This window comes from Taeniopygia guttata, chromosome 37 (assembly GCF_048771995.1).
Source record: "Taeniopygia guttata chromosome 37, bTaeGut7.mat, whole genome shotgun sequence".
Classification (NCBI taxonomy): Eukaryota; Metazoa; Chordata; class Aves; order Passeriformes; family Estrildidae; genus Taeniopygia; species Taeniopygia guttata.
Window position 1 is genome coordinate 6,507,157 of NC_133062.1, and position 14,661 is coordinate 6,521,817.

Genomic DNA, 14,661 nt, shown 5'->3' on the forward strand with positions numbered 1-14,661 from the left:
TCGAGGGCAGAGCACAATCCTTGACAGGAGTCTCCTGTCCTTGTGGCAGGAGCCCTCGAGACCAGAGCGCAGGACTTGCTGTCCTGAGCCTTCCTGAGGCTTCTCTCTTGAAGGTGCCTTCCAGGCACGAAAGCAGGACTTGCTGACTCGGAGTTTTCTGAGGCATCTCTCCTGCAAGTAGCCACAAATCCAGTCATGGACATGGAGCAGAGACCCCCAAGAGTGCTCAAGCTGGCCTGGGTGGAGGAAGAGGAAGAAGGCCCTGGAGCTGCCCCTGCACACGAGACTGTGACACAGCAACAGAGTGCGAGGCACAGCTCCGGGTGCTCCCCGTGAACCTCAGCTCTGGGACCACTGTCTGCCCCAAGCTTCAGGGGCTGCAGCGGGAGCCCGGCTTGGCTGGGGGACAGGAGGGAGGGGGCTTGTGCAGAGGGAGGGGCTGCACTGGACGGGATCCTCTGGGCATCTCTAAACTCTTCCTGCCTCAGCATTTCTGGGCTTTGTTTTCTGTCCTTCCCTGATCTTCTCTCTGCTTCCTGGAGATTTTCCTCCTGCAAGTGTTTCTCTGTGCCTGATCTCTCTGTGCCAGCACTCCCAGACCCCAAATCTCTGTGCACTCTCCTTGGCCTGACAGAACCCTGCCTGTTTGCAGGGCACTGGCTGGGGGCAGGTTCTATTTGCAGCTTGCAGCAAGGACAGCTCAGACTGGGCCTGATGGCTCCAGCAAAGGTGATGCTGCTGCTGTCCATGGGCAGAAGGAGGGTAAGCACATTAGGGATCTCCTGTGAACCTACTGAGCACTAAAACTAACAGTTCAGATGTCTCAGGCACTTGTCAAAATTCATAATCAACCTTTAATATTTATCCCTCCCTCCCTGTCATTCTCCAGTAGAAGGAAACTGAATACAAAATCTCTGGAAATCTCATTTTTATCAAATCCTTGTCTTGGAAATATTTTATGACTGGTGAAAACCCTTCAGTATGTCAGAGCTTCATCAAAATTTCACCTGCCCTGCACCAGAAATGCTCAGAGTTGTACTCACAGGGTCTGTGAGCAGTGGGATGTTCCAGCTTTAGGAGATCACTCCAGGAGCTGCAGCTGCATTGTCCTGCAGCCAGAGGTTCCTGTGCCAAGGGCTGGCAGTGATTCTGCCCCAGGCACTTCTCAGCCCTTCCCAGCCCTGACTGATTGAAGCTCTCTGTGCCTCTGTGCTGTGCCCGGGCTGGCTGCAGGCAGTGCCCCAGCCCTGCTGGGCTGGGAGAAGAGCTGCTCAGCAAGAGAAATGTGCTTTTGAAGCTCTGCTTGGTTACCAGGATCACCCTCTGTGCCAGGAGCCCAGCCCAGCTCAGCAACACAGACACAGCACAAGGACTTTAATGACCCTCTGGGGCTTTGTGCTCAGGCCCTGAGCATCAGGCCCTGAGAGGGAGCTGCAGAAACCTCTCCAGAACTCCAAGTCAGAATCCAACTCCAAAGTTTCTTGGACTTTTAATGGGTCCCACTGAGGGACACAACTGAGAAAGTGGCCCCAGGCCCCAGGCAGAGCAGAGAGCTGGAGGCACTGATGACAGGTGGGGACAAAGAGAAGCCAAGTCTTGGTGCCCTGGGGCACAGCAGGGTCTGTGCCACCAAGGGCTGTGAGGAGACACCTTGTCCTGAGGCCCTGGGGCCTCCTGGCACAGCCCCAGCCAGGCTGGGCACTGTCACCCCTGGTCCTGCCCTCAGCATCCCCCCCTAGCCCACATCCCAGTGGCCTCAAGGATCTGCTGGAAGGAGTCCCTGGGGAGCCTTGGTCAGGAATGGCCCTGGGGGCTCCTTCATGCTCCCAGGGACTGCAGGTTCTTCAAAGGACTTTGGGCTTTTGCTTTTGCCTTGGAGTCTCTGAGAGCTTTGTTCAATCATGGCCTCCAATTATCTGCTGTAATTAGTCCCTGGAGAGACTTTGTCGATAACAACACTCAGTGGGGCTCATTAATGCTTCAAGGTACTTCAGTTCTTTTAAGGTACTTGGTGTTTCCATTTTAAACCAGACTCTGTGAGAGGTTTGTGCAATCATGGCCCCAATTATCTGCTTTAATGAGTCCCTTGAGAGCTTTGTGCTGACACTCAGTGGAGCTCATTACTACTTTTAGATACTCAACTTTTTTCAGGTACTTTGGATTTTCCTTTGCACACAGAGTTTTTTGTGCCATTTTGAATCTCTGAGAGGATTTTGTGCCATCCTGGTCTCCAGTTCTCTCCTCCAAAGAGTCCATAAGGAGCCTTTGTTGGGGATGGACCTCAGTGGGACCCATTAATGCATTGAGACATTTTGGGTTTTTGCTCTTGATTTTAACTCCTGGAAAGGTTTGTGCGATCTCCTCTCAGGCCCCGAGGTTCCAGGGCTCAGCTCCAAATGCACCACGGGGCTCATTAGGATCAAGCAAGTCCTGACAAACCATGGCTCTGCCTTGATTTCCCTCTGCTCTCGTGCAGTTCATCAGGAAGTTTCTGTAGTGGTTTTGGTTCATCAATTTTGAGATTTCTTGGGCAATGCATCAATTACTGTGGTGGGTTGAGTGATGTCTAATTACCAGTGCACACAAAATAATATAGTTACTCATTTCCTGCTGTGAGTTAGGATAAGGGGAAAGGGAAAGTGGGACCAAAACTTTAAAACAGCATAAATAAAAGTTTATTAGCAGTAACTAAAAGAAAGAGCAATAAGAATCAGCACAAAACTTTCAGAACACTCTTCTTCTCGCCACAACTTTTTCTTCCTTATTGACAATGTAAGGAGACAAAACCTAAAATTTTCAGCCAGTCTACCACCTCTAGAATAGTCCTGCTTCACTTCACTTAGGGAGAGGAGTCTCTTTTTCTTGCTATGGAGGCTTCTCCATAATGAAACAGTTCTCTTGTGGTTCTCAAGTTCCATGAATAGCAGCCACTTGGAAAAAGTGTAATAGTGAAATCCCTTCCATTTTTTCACAGCTTTTCCTACAGCTGTGTGTCATGGGCCATGTCAACTTCTGGGGTATTAGTTTAAAGATGAGTTGTACAAGACCAGAGGTTCTCTTCAACTGCTTCTGAAATCATCTCTGGGAACAGAGGTCTTCTTCTCTCCCTGAGGGCACAGGGTCTCATCACTCAGCTCTCTTTCTCTGTTCAAACTTCTCATGGGATCTCAGCTACTTCAACATTTGCTTACTTTAGCATAGAGGCCTTTGTTGAAACAAGTCATTTCCCCATACTTTTCAATGCCTAATAGGGAAAAAGAGAGTCTGATGTATCAATGACATCCTTCTCCACAGCTTTACCAGAGGATGTCAGCCCCAAGATCAAGGCATCTCCTCATCCCTCCCATCTGGGACTCAACTTCCTCTTCACTGACCTCAGTGGGTTCATGTTGCTCCTCTGTGTGCCTGCCCTGTGTCCTTTTCTCTCACTGCAGGGAGGATGGCAGCACTGGCAGAGTCAATATCTGCCCGGGGCTGCAGATGGTTCCGTGAGCCCGGCCGGGCTCGGTCCTTGCGGCCGGAGCTGTTTTCCCATGGAGGTTTCTGCAGCGGCTGCGCTGGGGCTGTGTCAGGCTGGGCCGCGCTGGGGCAGGGCCAGGATCTCAGCAGCCAGGCCAGAAGGCCGACACGGGGCTGGGCCAGCCTTGGCACCTCTTTGGGGCCAGAAGGGAGAGAGACCCAGCCAGGCTTTCTCATCTTCAACTTGTGTCCAAGATTAAAAAAAGAACGTTTTCCTATTTACCATCTGAGTAGGTGTTGCCTTGGGGCAGTTTTCCTTATCTGCTGTTAATAGCCCCATCAATGCCTTGCCACATGACTCAGAGATAACACTGTTCAGGAGCAGGTGATTAAGGACACACCTCGTGACTCATAATGACCCATTGTAAGATGCTCTGCCCAGGGGGGAGGAGCTAGGCATTCCAACCTGGATAAAACTGGGGATTTCTAGACAGAGGGGCAGCCTTTTCACAGGTTCTCCGAGAAGACACAGCAACTACATCTGCCATCCCAAGAGGACTGGAACTACTCCAATTTGGACTGCTACCAGCACGCTGGCCAGGTTGTATTCTGACTTTGTCAGTAGTCTTTCCCTTTGTATTATTGCATGTATTTTTGTCCTTTTTTCCCTTTTCCCAATAAATTGTATTTCTGACTTGGAGTCTCTCACTGGTTTTGCTTTCAAACCAGAACATATTTTTAGCGCCCAATGTGGGGCAAAAAAGTACTGAGAGAAGTCAGAATTACAGTCTTTTATTGTAGAGGGTACCTATTCACTATGATGCTTAACATGCTTTTTTGGGTTTCATACCTAGCTCTCTATATTTTCCCGAATGTGGGGAATTATGTGGCAATTGTAATGCTCATGTGTAGACCGGGGTATGGTATGAAAATTGCTTTATTGGTCTACTATGCCTATTGCATTATGACCTCTGAGGCAATGAACATGATTTGGAATATGTACTCAATTCTGTTTGCTTGTCCTAATCTAGGCTGCTACGTCTGGGGCCTCGGCAACCTCACCCAGCCCCTGGGGGGAGGGGTAAAGATTGATTTTTTTCCAACCTTTCAGGCTTGACACAGCAGTTTTTGAAAATGTTAAGTTCCCTCTGGATGCCAAGGACAGCATAATGTTGTTGTTAGTTCTTCTTTGTCTTCTCTGCACAGTCTGCAACATGCTTAGAAACAAAATACTACATAGTGTGGTGCAGCAAAACATACATAGTGTGATGCAGCGTCTTCTTGAGGAAGAGGAAACAAGAAGCAAAGCAGCAGTATCCGTGCCCGTACAGAATACCACAACAGCATCCATGTCAACGCAGACTGCCACAGAGAAAGAAGGAACCAAAAGGAAAACAACAGTGTCCGTGTCTACGCAGACTGTCATGGAGGAAGAAACAAAAAACAAAGAAAAAGTGTCTATGTCTACACAGACCGGCACAGAGGAGGAAGGAACCGAAAGCGCCATCAGCATCTCCACACAAACCATCACTGAACCAGAGCAACCTGAACCAATAGTAGTTGCCCCCGTTCAGAAGAAGAAATCGAGGAGCAAATCAGTCTGCATAGTGACTGACGAGGACACTGCAGGACCCTCGCACACAGCGGAAGAGACAGAACCAGAGATCATCACTCGCTCTCTATCCCTGGGTGAGCTACGTGACCTGCGGAGAGAATTCACCCGCCAGACAAATGAGTCCATCCTCACCTGGCTTCTCCGCATCTGGGACGCTGCAGCCAATGACACCATTCTGGATGGAAGTGAGGCCAGGCAACTGGGATCACTATCCCGGGATGTGGTCATTGACCAGGGGATTGGGAGAACCCAAGAAACTCTCAGCCTCTGGCGGTGAATGCTCGCAAGTGTGAGGGACAGATACCTTTGTAAAGAAGACCTCCAGGTGCTCCAAGGAAAATGGAATACCATGGAACAAGGTATCCGATGCCTGAGGGAATTGGCTGTGTTGTAGATAATTTTCGCAGAAGACGAAAGATTTCCTAAGAGTCCAGACTGTGTCCAGTGCACATCACAAATGTGGTTGAGATTTGCACGGCTTGGACCAGAGATGTACTCTCGTTACCTGGACACACTGCAGTGGAGAGAAGGCGAGGACAGGGTGGGCGTCTTAGCCAATAAATTAAGAATTTACGAGGATACGGTCACCGCCCTGTGGGAATCCAGGGCTTCCCTCTGGCTGCCCTGGCAGGTCTGGGACCCTGGCAGGGGTCAGGAACCCCCCTGTACAGAGCCCCGAGAGACACTGTCTGTGATCTCTGTCCATGGAGAGGAGTTTTCAATCTAACAGGATGAATTACAAGCTTTGAGTGTTTGATAAGAGTAATAATTAAGTGTGACACGGGTGCAAGAGTAAAATTTTAGATTTCTAGATTAGGGGTTCAGAGGGGACAAGATGGAGGAATTGGGTGTGTCTTGTCCTTTTCCTCCTTCTTCATGCCCTCCATGTTTCACTGTGGTGTTGGCATTTTTCTATTGGTTTAGGCTGGGGACACACTGTTCAACGTAGATGATAGATATTGGCACATTACTGTAAATATAGTACACGTAGTTTCTGGTATATAATGTTTGTACCATCCCACTGAGGGGCAGAGCCCCGCACGCTGCCCTGCAGGACAGACCTGCGGCAGAGCAGCAGAACATGTTATAGATAAGCAAGAATAAACAACCTTGAAACCAGCACAGACGAATTATGGCTTCTTCTTTGGCAACGGGGCAGAAAGACAGAGACTTTCTACAATCTCGGAATCACCAATACCCACAGATTCCGACACCGCCCCATTTCGTACCCATGTCTTGTCCGTGGAAACAAGGTTGGCTGAGCAAGTCCAGGACTTGATTGAAGAGAGTCATAAGAAACTAAAAAAGGAACTTAAGGAAGAAGTCTACCATAATTCACCAGAACCCACAATTATTTGTAAATTGGAGAGCCAAGGGGTGGTCAGCAAGTCCCATTCACCTTTCAACAGCACTATATGGCCAGTGCGCAAGTCCAGTGGGGAATGGAGACTGACGGTGGACTACCGCGGCATGAATGAGGTCACACCACCACTGAGCGCTGCCGTGCCAGACATGTTGGAGCTTCAGTACGAGCTAGAGTCCAAGGCAGCAAAGTGGTATGTGACCATTGATATTGCAAATGCCTTCTTCTCCATTCCTTTGGCAGCGGAATGCAGACCTCAGTTTGCCTTCACCTGGAAGGGAGTGCAGTACACCTGGAACCGACTGCCCCAGGGGTGGAAACACAGTCCCACCATCTGCCATGGACTGATCCAGACTGCACTGGAAAAGAACAAGGCTCCCGAACATCTACAGTATATCGATGACATCATTGTGTGGGGAAGCACAGCAGGGGAAGTCTTCAAAAAAGGAGAAAAAATTATCCAGATTTTACTGAAAGCTGGTTTTGCCATTAAACGAAGCAAGGTTAAGGGACCAGCCCAAGAAATTCAGTTTCTAGGAGTCAAGTGGCAAGATGGACGTCGTCAGATCCCGACAGAAATAATCGACAAGATCACCGCTATGTCTCCACCTACCAACAAGAAGGAGACACAAGCTTTCCTAGGTGCCATAGGCTTTTGGAAGATGCACATTCCCAAGTACAGCCAGATTGTGAGCCCTCTCTACCTGGTCACCCGAAAAAAGAATGTTTTCCACTGGGGCCCTGAGCAGCAACAAGCCTTCACTCAGATCAAGCAGGAGATTGCTCATGCTGTAGCCCTTGGCCCAGACCAGAGGTCAAGAACGTACTCTATTCTGCAGCCGGGAACCATGGTTTGTCCTGGAGCCTTTGGCAGAAGGTGCCTGGGGAGACTTGGGGTCGACCACTGGGATTTTAGAGCCGGAGCTACAAAGGCTCTGAAGCAAGCTACACTCCCACAGAGAAGGAAATCTTGGTTGCGTATGAAGGAGTTCAAGCTGCCTCAGAAGTAATTGGCACTGAAACACAGCTGCTTCTGGCACCCCGACTACCAGTGCTGGGGTGGATGTTTAAAGGAAAGGTTCCTTCTACACATCACGCCACTGATGCCACATGGAGTAAATGGATTGCCCTCATCACTCAGTGCGCCCGTATTGGAAATCCAAATCGGCCTGGGATTCTGGAAATCATAACAAACTGGCCTGAGGGGGAGACTTTTGGATTGTCTTCTGAAGAAGAGGAGCAAGTGGCACGTGCTGAGGAGGCCCCACCATATAATGAGCTACCAGAAACTGAAAGACAATATGTCCTTTTTACGGATGGTTCCTGCCAAATCATAGGCACTAGCCGGAAATGGAAAGCTGCAGTGTGGAGCCCCACACGACAAGTGGCACAAGCTACTGAGGGACAAGGTGGATCAAGTCAGCTTGCAGAGCTTAAAGCCGTCCAACTGGCTTTGGATATTGCTGAGCGAGAGAAGTGGTTGAGGCTCTATCTCTACACTGACTCATGGATGGTAGCTAATGCTCTCTGGGGATGGCTAAGTCGCTGGAAAAAGGCTAACTGGCAGCGCAGAGGGAAACCCATCTGGGCCGCCGAGATCTGGCAGGACATTGCCTCCCGAGTAGAGAAGCTGACCATGAAGATTCGACACGTGGATGCACACATACCCAAGAGTCGGGCTACTGAGGAGCATCGCAACAACGAACAGGTAGACCGAGCTGCCAAAGTGAAAATAACACAAGTAGACCTATATTGGCAGCATAAGGGAGAACTATTCCTAGCTCATTGGGCCCATGACGCTTCTGGTCATCAGGGGAGAGACGCAACATACCGATGGGCACGAGACCGAGGGGTGGACTTTACTATGGACAACATCTCACAGGTCATGCACGACTACGAGATCTGCGCTGCAATCAAACAGGCCAAACGGATGAAACCTCTGTGGTACGGTGGGCGATGGTTGAAATACAGGTATGGGGAAGCCTGGCAAATTGACTATATCACGCTTCCCCAAACCCGCCAAGGCAAGCGCTATGTACTGACCATGGTGGAAACAACCACAGGATGGTTGGAAACCTACCCTGTGCCTCATGCCACTGCCCGGAACACCATCTTAGGCCTAGAAAAACAGGTCTTGTGGAGACATGGCACCCCTGAGAGAATTGAGTCAGACAATGGAACACATTTCAAGAATGGCCTCATCAACACCTGGGCCAGAGAACATGGGATTGAGTGGATTTATCATATCCCCTACCATGCTCCAGCTGCTGGGAAAGTTGAGCGATGCAATGGACTGCTTAAGACCACCCTAAAGGCACTCAGTGGGGGAACTTTCAGGAATTGGGAACTGAACTTGGCAAAAGCTACCTGGATAGTCAACACCCGAGGGTCCATCAATCGAGCTGGTCCTGCCCAATCTGAACCTTTGCACACAGTGGATGGAGATAAAGTCCCTGTGGTACATATAAAAGGTATTTTAGGAAAGACTGTTTGGATTAATCCCACCCCAGGCAAAGACAAACCCATCCGTGGGATTGTTTTTGCTCAAGGACCTGGTTATACTTGGTGGGTAATGCAGAAGGATAGGAAAACCCATTGTGTACCACAGGGAAACTTAGTCTTAAGTGAAAACTATGTGTAAGGTCTCATCATGATGAAGATGGAAATAGGAAAAGGGGTGGATAATGTCCAAGATTAAAAAAAGAATGTTTTCCTATTTACCATCTGAGTAGGAGATGCCTTGGGGCAGTTTTCCTTATCTGCTGTTAATAGCCCCATCAATGCCTTGCCACATGACTCAGAGATAACACTGTCCAGGAGCAGGTGATTAAGGACACACCTCGTGACTCATAACGACCCATTGTAAGATGCTCTGCCCAGGGGGGAGGAGCTAGGCATTCCAACCTGGATAGAACTGGGGATTTCTAGACAGAGGGGCAGCCTTTTCACAGGTTCTCCGAGAAGACGCAGCAACTACATCTGCCATCCTAAGAGGACTGCAGCTACTCCAATTTGGACTGCTACCAGCACGCTGGCCAAGTTGTATTCAGACTTTGTCAGTAGTCTTTCCCTTTTTATTATTGCATGTATTTTTGTCCTTTTCCCCTTTTCCCAATAAATTGTATTTCTGACTTGGAGACTCTCACTGGTTTTGCTTTCAAACCAGAACATGCTGTCACTTAATATTAAATCTGTTTTATGCTACTCCCCTGCTGGGGATTTTTAAGGTGCTCTCAAGCCCTCATTCATAACAGGGTGAAGGAGCCCTGGCCCAAGCTATGGCCCTGGGGACACAGGGATGCTGCTAGGGGGCCCCTGTCTCCCTGTCCCAGCCCCCACAGCGCCGACCCCCCGTCCCTGTGTCAGGCTCTGGGGTTGATCTCCTAGAACATCCTCAGGGAGAGGCTGCGGCGCCAGGGGTGGGGAGACCCAGGGGTCAGGGGATCCCACTGTGCACGAGCAGCTTTGGACTTCTCTGAGAGGAACTGTGAGTGGGAGCCAGGGTGAAGTGACCTCCCCAGTGATCTCAAAAAGCCAGGGAATCTCAGAAAATGGGAAACTGGACAAGACAAACGCAGATCTGAACCAATGTGGTTGATCAACATTCTCCTTTTATTTGAGATAAAATGGTAGTTTATATAAGCTTCTACATAGTTTACAAAAACAAAGGCACTCTGATTGGCAAGCTAACATTGTTTACCTTTTCCTTAAGGTGGCCTAAACCTTACACTATAAACCTATACAAATTCACACCCAGACAGCCCAGTGGTCCCCATCACACCTTAATACTATTTCTATCTGCGCCACAAACTCTTAATTTCTAACTGCGTCAGAGGCTTGAAGGCCTCACACGGCCCAAATCTGAGGCCTAGACTGGAGTAGCTCCAATCTCATAACTCATGTCCTCTTTCTTTCAAAAATGCTGCAACATAAACCCATGCTGACTGGGTCTGGTACCCTGGCCATCCTGTAAGTGCTGTGTGATAGCACTCAGTATGAATTGTTCCATTATATTTATATGAATATATCTGGTATTCCATCACTAATCCTGTGGGGCAAATTGAATTGAAGTTCAATTCCACTTGTCCAATCTTTTATATCTCTGAGTAAGTCTGGGGCTGGGATTGGACCCAGCCACTCAGAGGCTCCTCTCTTAAAGGAATTTTAGAAGTCTAGGGTTCCTGGAGGATTTGAGAGTTTCATGGTGGCTGCTGGATGTCATTTTTCCACCTCATGACTCAGCAGGAGTTTCTCCATTAAAGAAATAAAGCTTTTGCCTGAAGCTCCCACTCTGCCCATGACATGCACTCCTGTGAGTCTCTTGGACACCCTGGCTCTTTGGCAGCCTGGGGACTCCTGGGATGTCATTGTGGGGCCCCTGTGAGTGTCTGTGACAGATCAGTGCCTTTGGAGCCCAAGGTCCCCTTGGGATGTCACTATGGAATGGCTGTGACTGCCTCTGACTACTCGGTTCCTTACCATCCTCAGAAAGCCCTGGGAGGTCTCCATGTAGCTCCTGTCTCTGTGTGTGATATTCCAGCTCTTGAACATCCTGGAGAGTCTTGGAAAGACCCCATGGAACCCCTCTGAGTGTGTGTGACAAATCTGATACTAAGCAGGCAAACATCACCAGGCCTCATTGCCATGGTCAGTTTCCATGGCAACCATCCCCAGCTGCTGTTGCTACGGTCAGTCCCTGGGCAGCTCCATGGAGACTCCATTGCAGAGGTGGTTGCCATGGACACCAGCTCAGGCCTGGAGCCAGAGTCTGTTGCCATGGCAACCATTGGCACTCCCATTCCCAGGGTCATGGGATCCCAGAACCACAGAATTTTTGGCTGAGCTGGGTGGAATACATCGGGATCCTCGAATACAACTGATGGCCCTGCACAGGACACCCCAACAATGCCAGCCTGGGCCTAACAGTGGTGTCCAAATGTGGCTGGAGTGCAGAGAGCCCTGGAGCTGTGACCTTTCCCTGGGGAGCCTGGGCAGTGTCCCAGCAGCCTCTGGGGAAAAACCTTTTCCTGAGATCCAAGTTAAGGCTGCCCCGACTCAGCTGCAGCCGTTCCCTCCAGTCCTGTCCCTGGGCACCAGAGTGAAGAGGTTCCCTCAGCCCCAGCCAGGGAGCCACTCCCAAGGCTGTTGCCATGGCCACCAAGGCTGGGACCAGCTCGCAATCCTGGTTTCCATGGGCCCAGGTTTAGGAATGGGATTCCCCAATTTCCTGCTCCAAGTAATACTGCAGTGCAGCTTGCTGCCCTCCTGCCTCCCATGGAAAGCACAAAAGACAAAGATCCTGAGCTAAGAACAATTTATTGAGAACAGCAATGTGATAAGGAACAAACAGGAACAGAAACAATATTGAACAGGAACAGAAACTATATTGAACACAGAAATCGTAAGAAAAACCATTTACAGGGAAAAGTACATCGCCACCGACTGTCTCTTCCCAGACACATATTTCTTCCTTCCTGGAAAGGATGCCCTTCTCCTTGGGGGAAAGAAACAGTCCCTTTCCTGCCCCTGGCAATGACATCAGTGTGAGAGTAAATGTAATTGCAACACAATGGCCTGACCCTCACGTCATTTGACACCACATCATGTCATTGCCAGGGCCAGGAAAAGGAACAGTTGTCTTCCCAGCATGGATCACAGGGAACATGGGTCACCAGATCTCTTCCCAACATGGGTCCTCCAATAGAGGATGAAGCTGGACAAAGCTCTTTCTGCAGTCAGGGCATTTGCAGGGCTTCTCTTACTGGTGCCTCCGTTGGTGTCTGGTAAGGTTAGACCTCTGGGTGAAGCTCTTCCCACACTGGGGACACCTGTACGGCCTCTCCCCAGTGTGGATGCGCTGGTGCCTGACGAGGTGGGAGTTATGCTTGAAGCCCTCCCCGCAGTCAGGGCAGCGGAAGGGCCTCTCGGCTGTGTGAATCCGCTGATGCAGAAGGAGATGGGAGCTGGTGTGAAACCTTTTTGGACACTCAGGACATTCGTAAGGCCTCTCCCCGGTGTGGATGCGTTGGTGGGTGATGAGCTCAGAGCTGCACCTGAAGCCCTTCCCACACTCCCCACACTCATAGGCCCATTCCCCCGTGTGGATCATCTGGTGGCGGAGCAGGTCAGAGCTCTGTCTGAAGCTCTTTCCACACTCCAAGCACTTGTAGGGATTCTCCCCATTCTGAAGATGCTCATGGACCACCAGCTCTGACCTCTTGCTGAAGCTCTGTCCACCTTCCTGGCACAGGCTGGGTCTTTCCTCCTCAGAGCACCCTGGGCTGGGTTTGCAGCCCCTCCTCCTGTGGGATCTCTGGGGCTTTTCCTCCCCATTGGATTCCTGTTCCATGGAGCCGCTCAAAACAGCCTCTTCCATGAGGTTCTGCCATGGGGATTTGTCAACTCTGGACTCCATCTTCAGCTCCTTGTCTGGCAAGGAAGGAAAAAGGCAGGATGGGATTTGCCTGTGTGCCAAAGGGAGCAGTCCTTCACTAGGAGAATATCAAAAATGCAAATGCAATGGGACAAACGTAAGAAAAAACACTGACCGAGTCAGAATATGACCTGACACACTGTGGGTCAGGGTGTTGGCAGCAGTCCAATTAAATGGTGGCTGCAGTCCTCCTGCAGTGACAGGTGTGCTTCTGTTCAAGCAGTGATCCTGGAGCAGGGTGGAGTTTGCCTCTGTAGGTCCAGTAGTGGTGTTGTTGGGAATCTTCCTATGGGAATCCAGTGCAGAAGAAAAGCTGCTCCTCTGAGAATGCAGTGGGAAAAGGCTGGCTGTGGTGTTTGAAGTCTGAGATTATATCCAGGCAGGAATGCTTGGCTCCTCCCACTGGGTGGAGCATCTCACAATGGGATGATTTCATTTTTATCAGTCATGCAGTGACATACAATGGCCCATTAGCAGAAGATATTTCCCGGAGAGATGATTGGTTATGGAAGAGATAAAGTAAACTGCCCAATTAACAGAATTGGGCACACCACCTCTAACAGATAGGAACTGATTACACATCTTCAGCTGCATCTTGTAACCAAAGAGAACTTTCTAATCCAATTTTGTATTTGTAGCTGCTCCTGAACAATGCATTATTAGCAATATCATCACTGGATGTGTTCATTAGTCAAACATGGCTTTACCTTTCTGTATTTAGAAGGTGGACAAGGCCCCATCTGGCTTGGGGCTGTAGGATCAAAGTCAGCTCCCTTGGTTCCTCCTTGGGCCCTGGCCAGGCTTTGGGAGGGACCCAAGAGGAGGATGAAAACAGATGCTCCCACACTGCTGTCAGTTTGTTTATTGAGCAGTATCAGAGCTGGGCCCTCTCACAGCAAGGCTGGCGACTCATCTGGGGCTGGAGGCACCTGCAGGAATTTCCAGTGTCTAGGAGTGGCTCTGCAGTTCTTGGCTGCAACAGCTTCTTCCAAGCTGCTGTGTGGTCTGGGTGATGGTAAAGTCTGAGAGTTACTGCTGCTAAATCTATCTTAATCAATGTAGGCAATCTTTGGTAGTGATGGTTGGGTGCATTGCTGAGCCGGTTTTGTAGCTTTGGCTAATGACTATGTCCTTTGCAGAGCTTCTCCTTTTGTCAGTTTTTGCTGTTTTGCATTCTATAAATTACACACTTCCTTAGGTTGGTGTCTGTGTTTTTGGTGCTTACCTTGTGCACCAGCAAAACAGGGCCCCATCCTGCCTAAGAGTTACCTAGGAAGACAAAAGCCCTCACTCCAAACGTTCCCCTTGCTCCTTACTCCTCCCACTTTATACACTGACCAGGATGTCCTATGGGCTGGGGTATTCCAGGGCCAGCGGGGTCACCTGTGCTGGCTGTGTCCCCTCCACACCTCCCTGCCAGCCCCAGCCCCTCCCCAGCGTGGCCCAGGGGGGCAGGACAGGCCTTGGCTCAGTGGGAGCTCAGCAAGAGCAAAACCATCTCTGTGTGCTCAGCCCTGTGCTCAGCACCTGGCCCAGCAGCGTCTCAGTGCCAGTGTCCGTGCCATCAGTCCCAAAAAGGGGTTTCTATGGAACCTGACAGGAAAGGTGTCCCAGGTGTCACACCCAGTGAGGCTTGCCATGGAAACAGTGCCCAGCACTGCCCCTTTCTGTCTGCCTGACCTGTCCTTGGCCCTGGCACTGCCGTTTGCTGCTGGTTCCGCGGTTCCTGACCGGCCAGCGTGGCACAGGGCAGGTGCCTATGGCACAAGGCCCCGGCAAGGAATCCCCTCT

General features: G+C 50.1%; 1 pseudogene; it reads right to left on the reverse strand.

Annotated features, from left to right (window-relative positions):
- LOC140681564 (uncharacterized) overlaps positions 1–14,661 on the reverse strand; it is a 115,951-nt pseudogene that overhangs the window by 31,165 nt on the left and 70,125 nt on the right.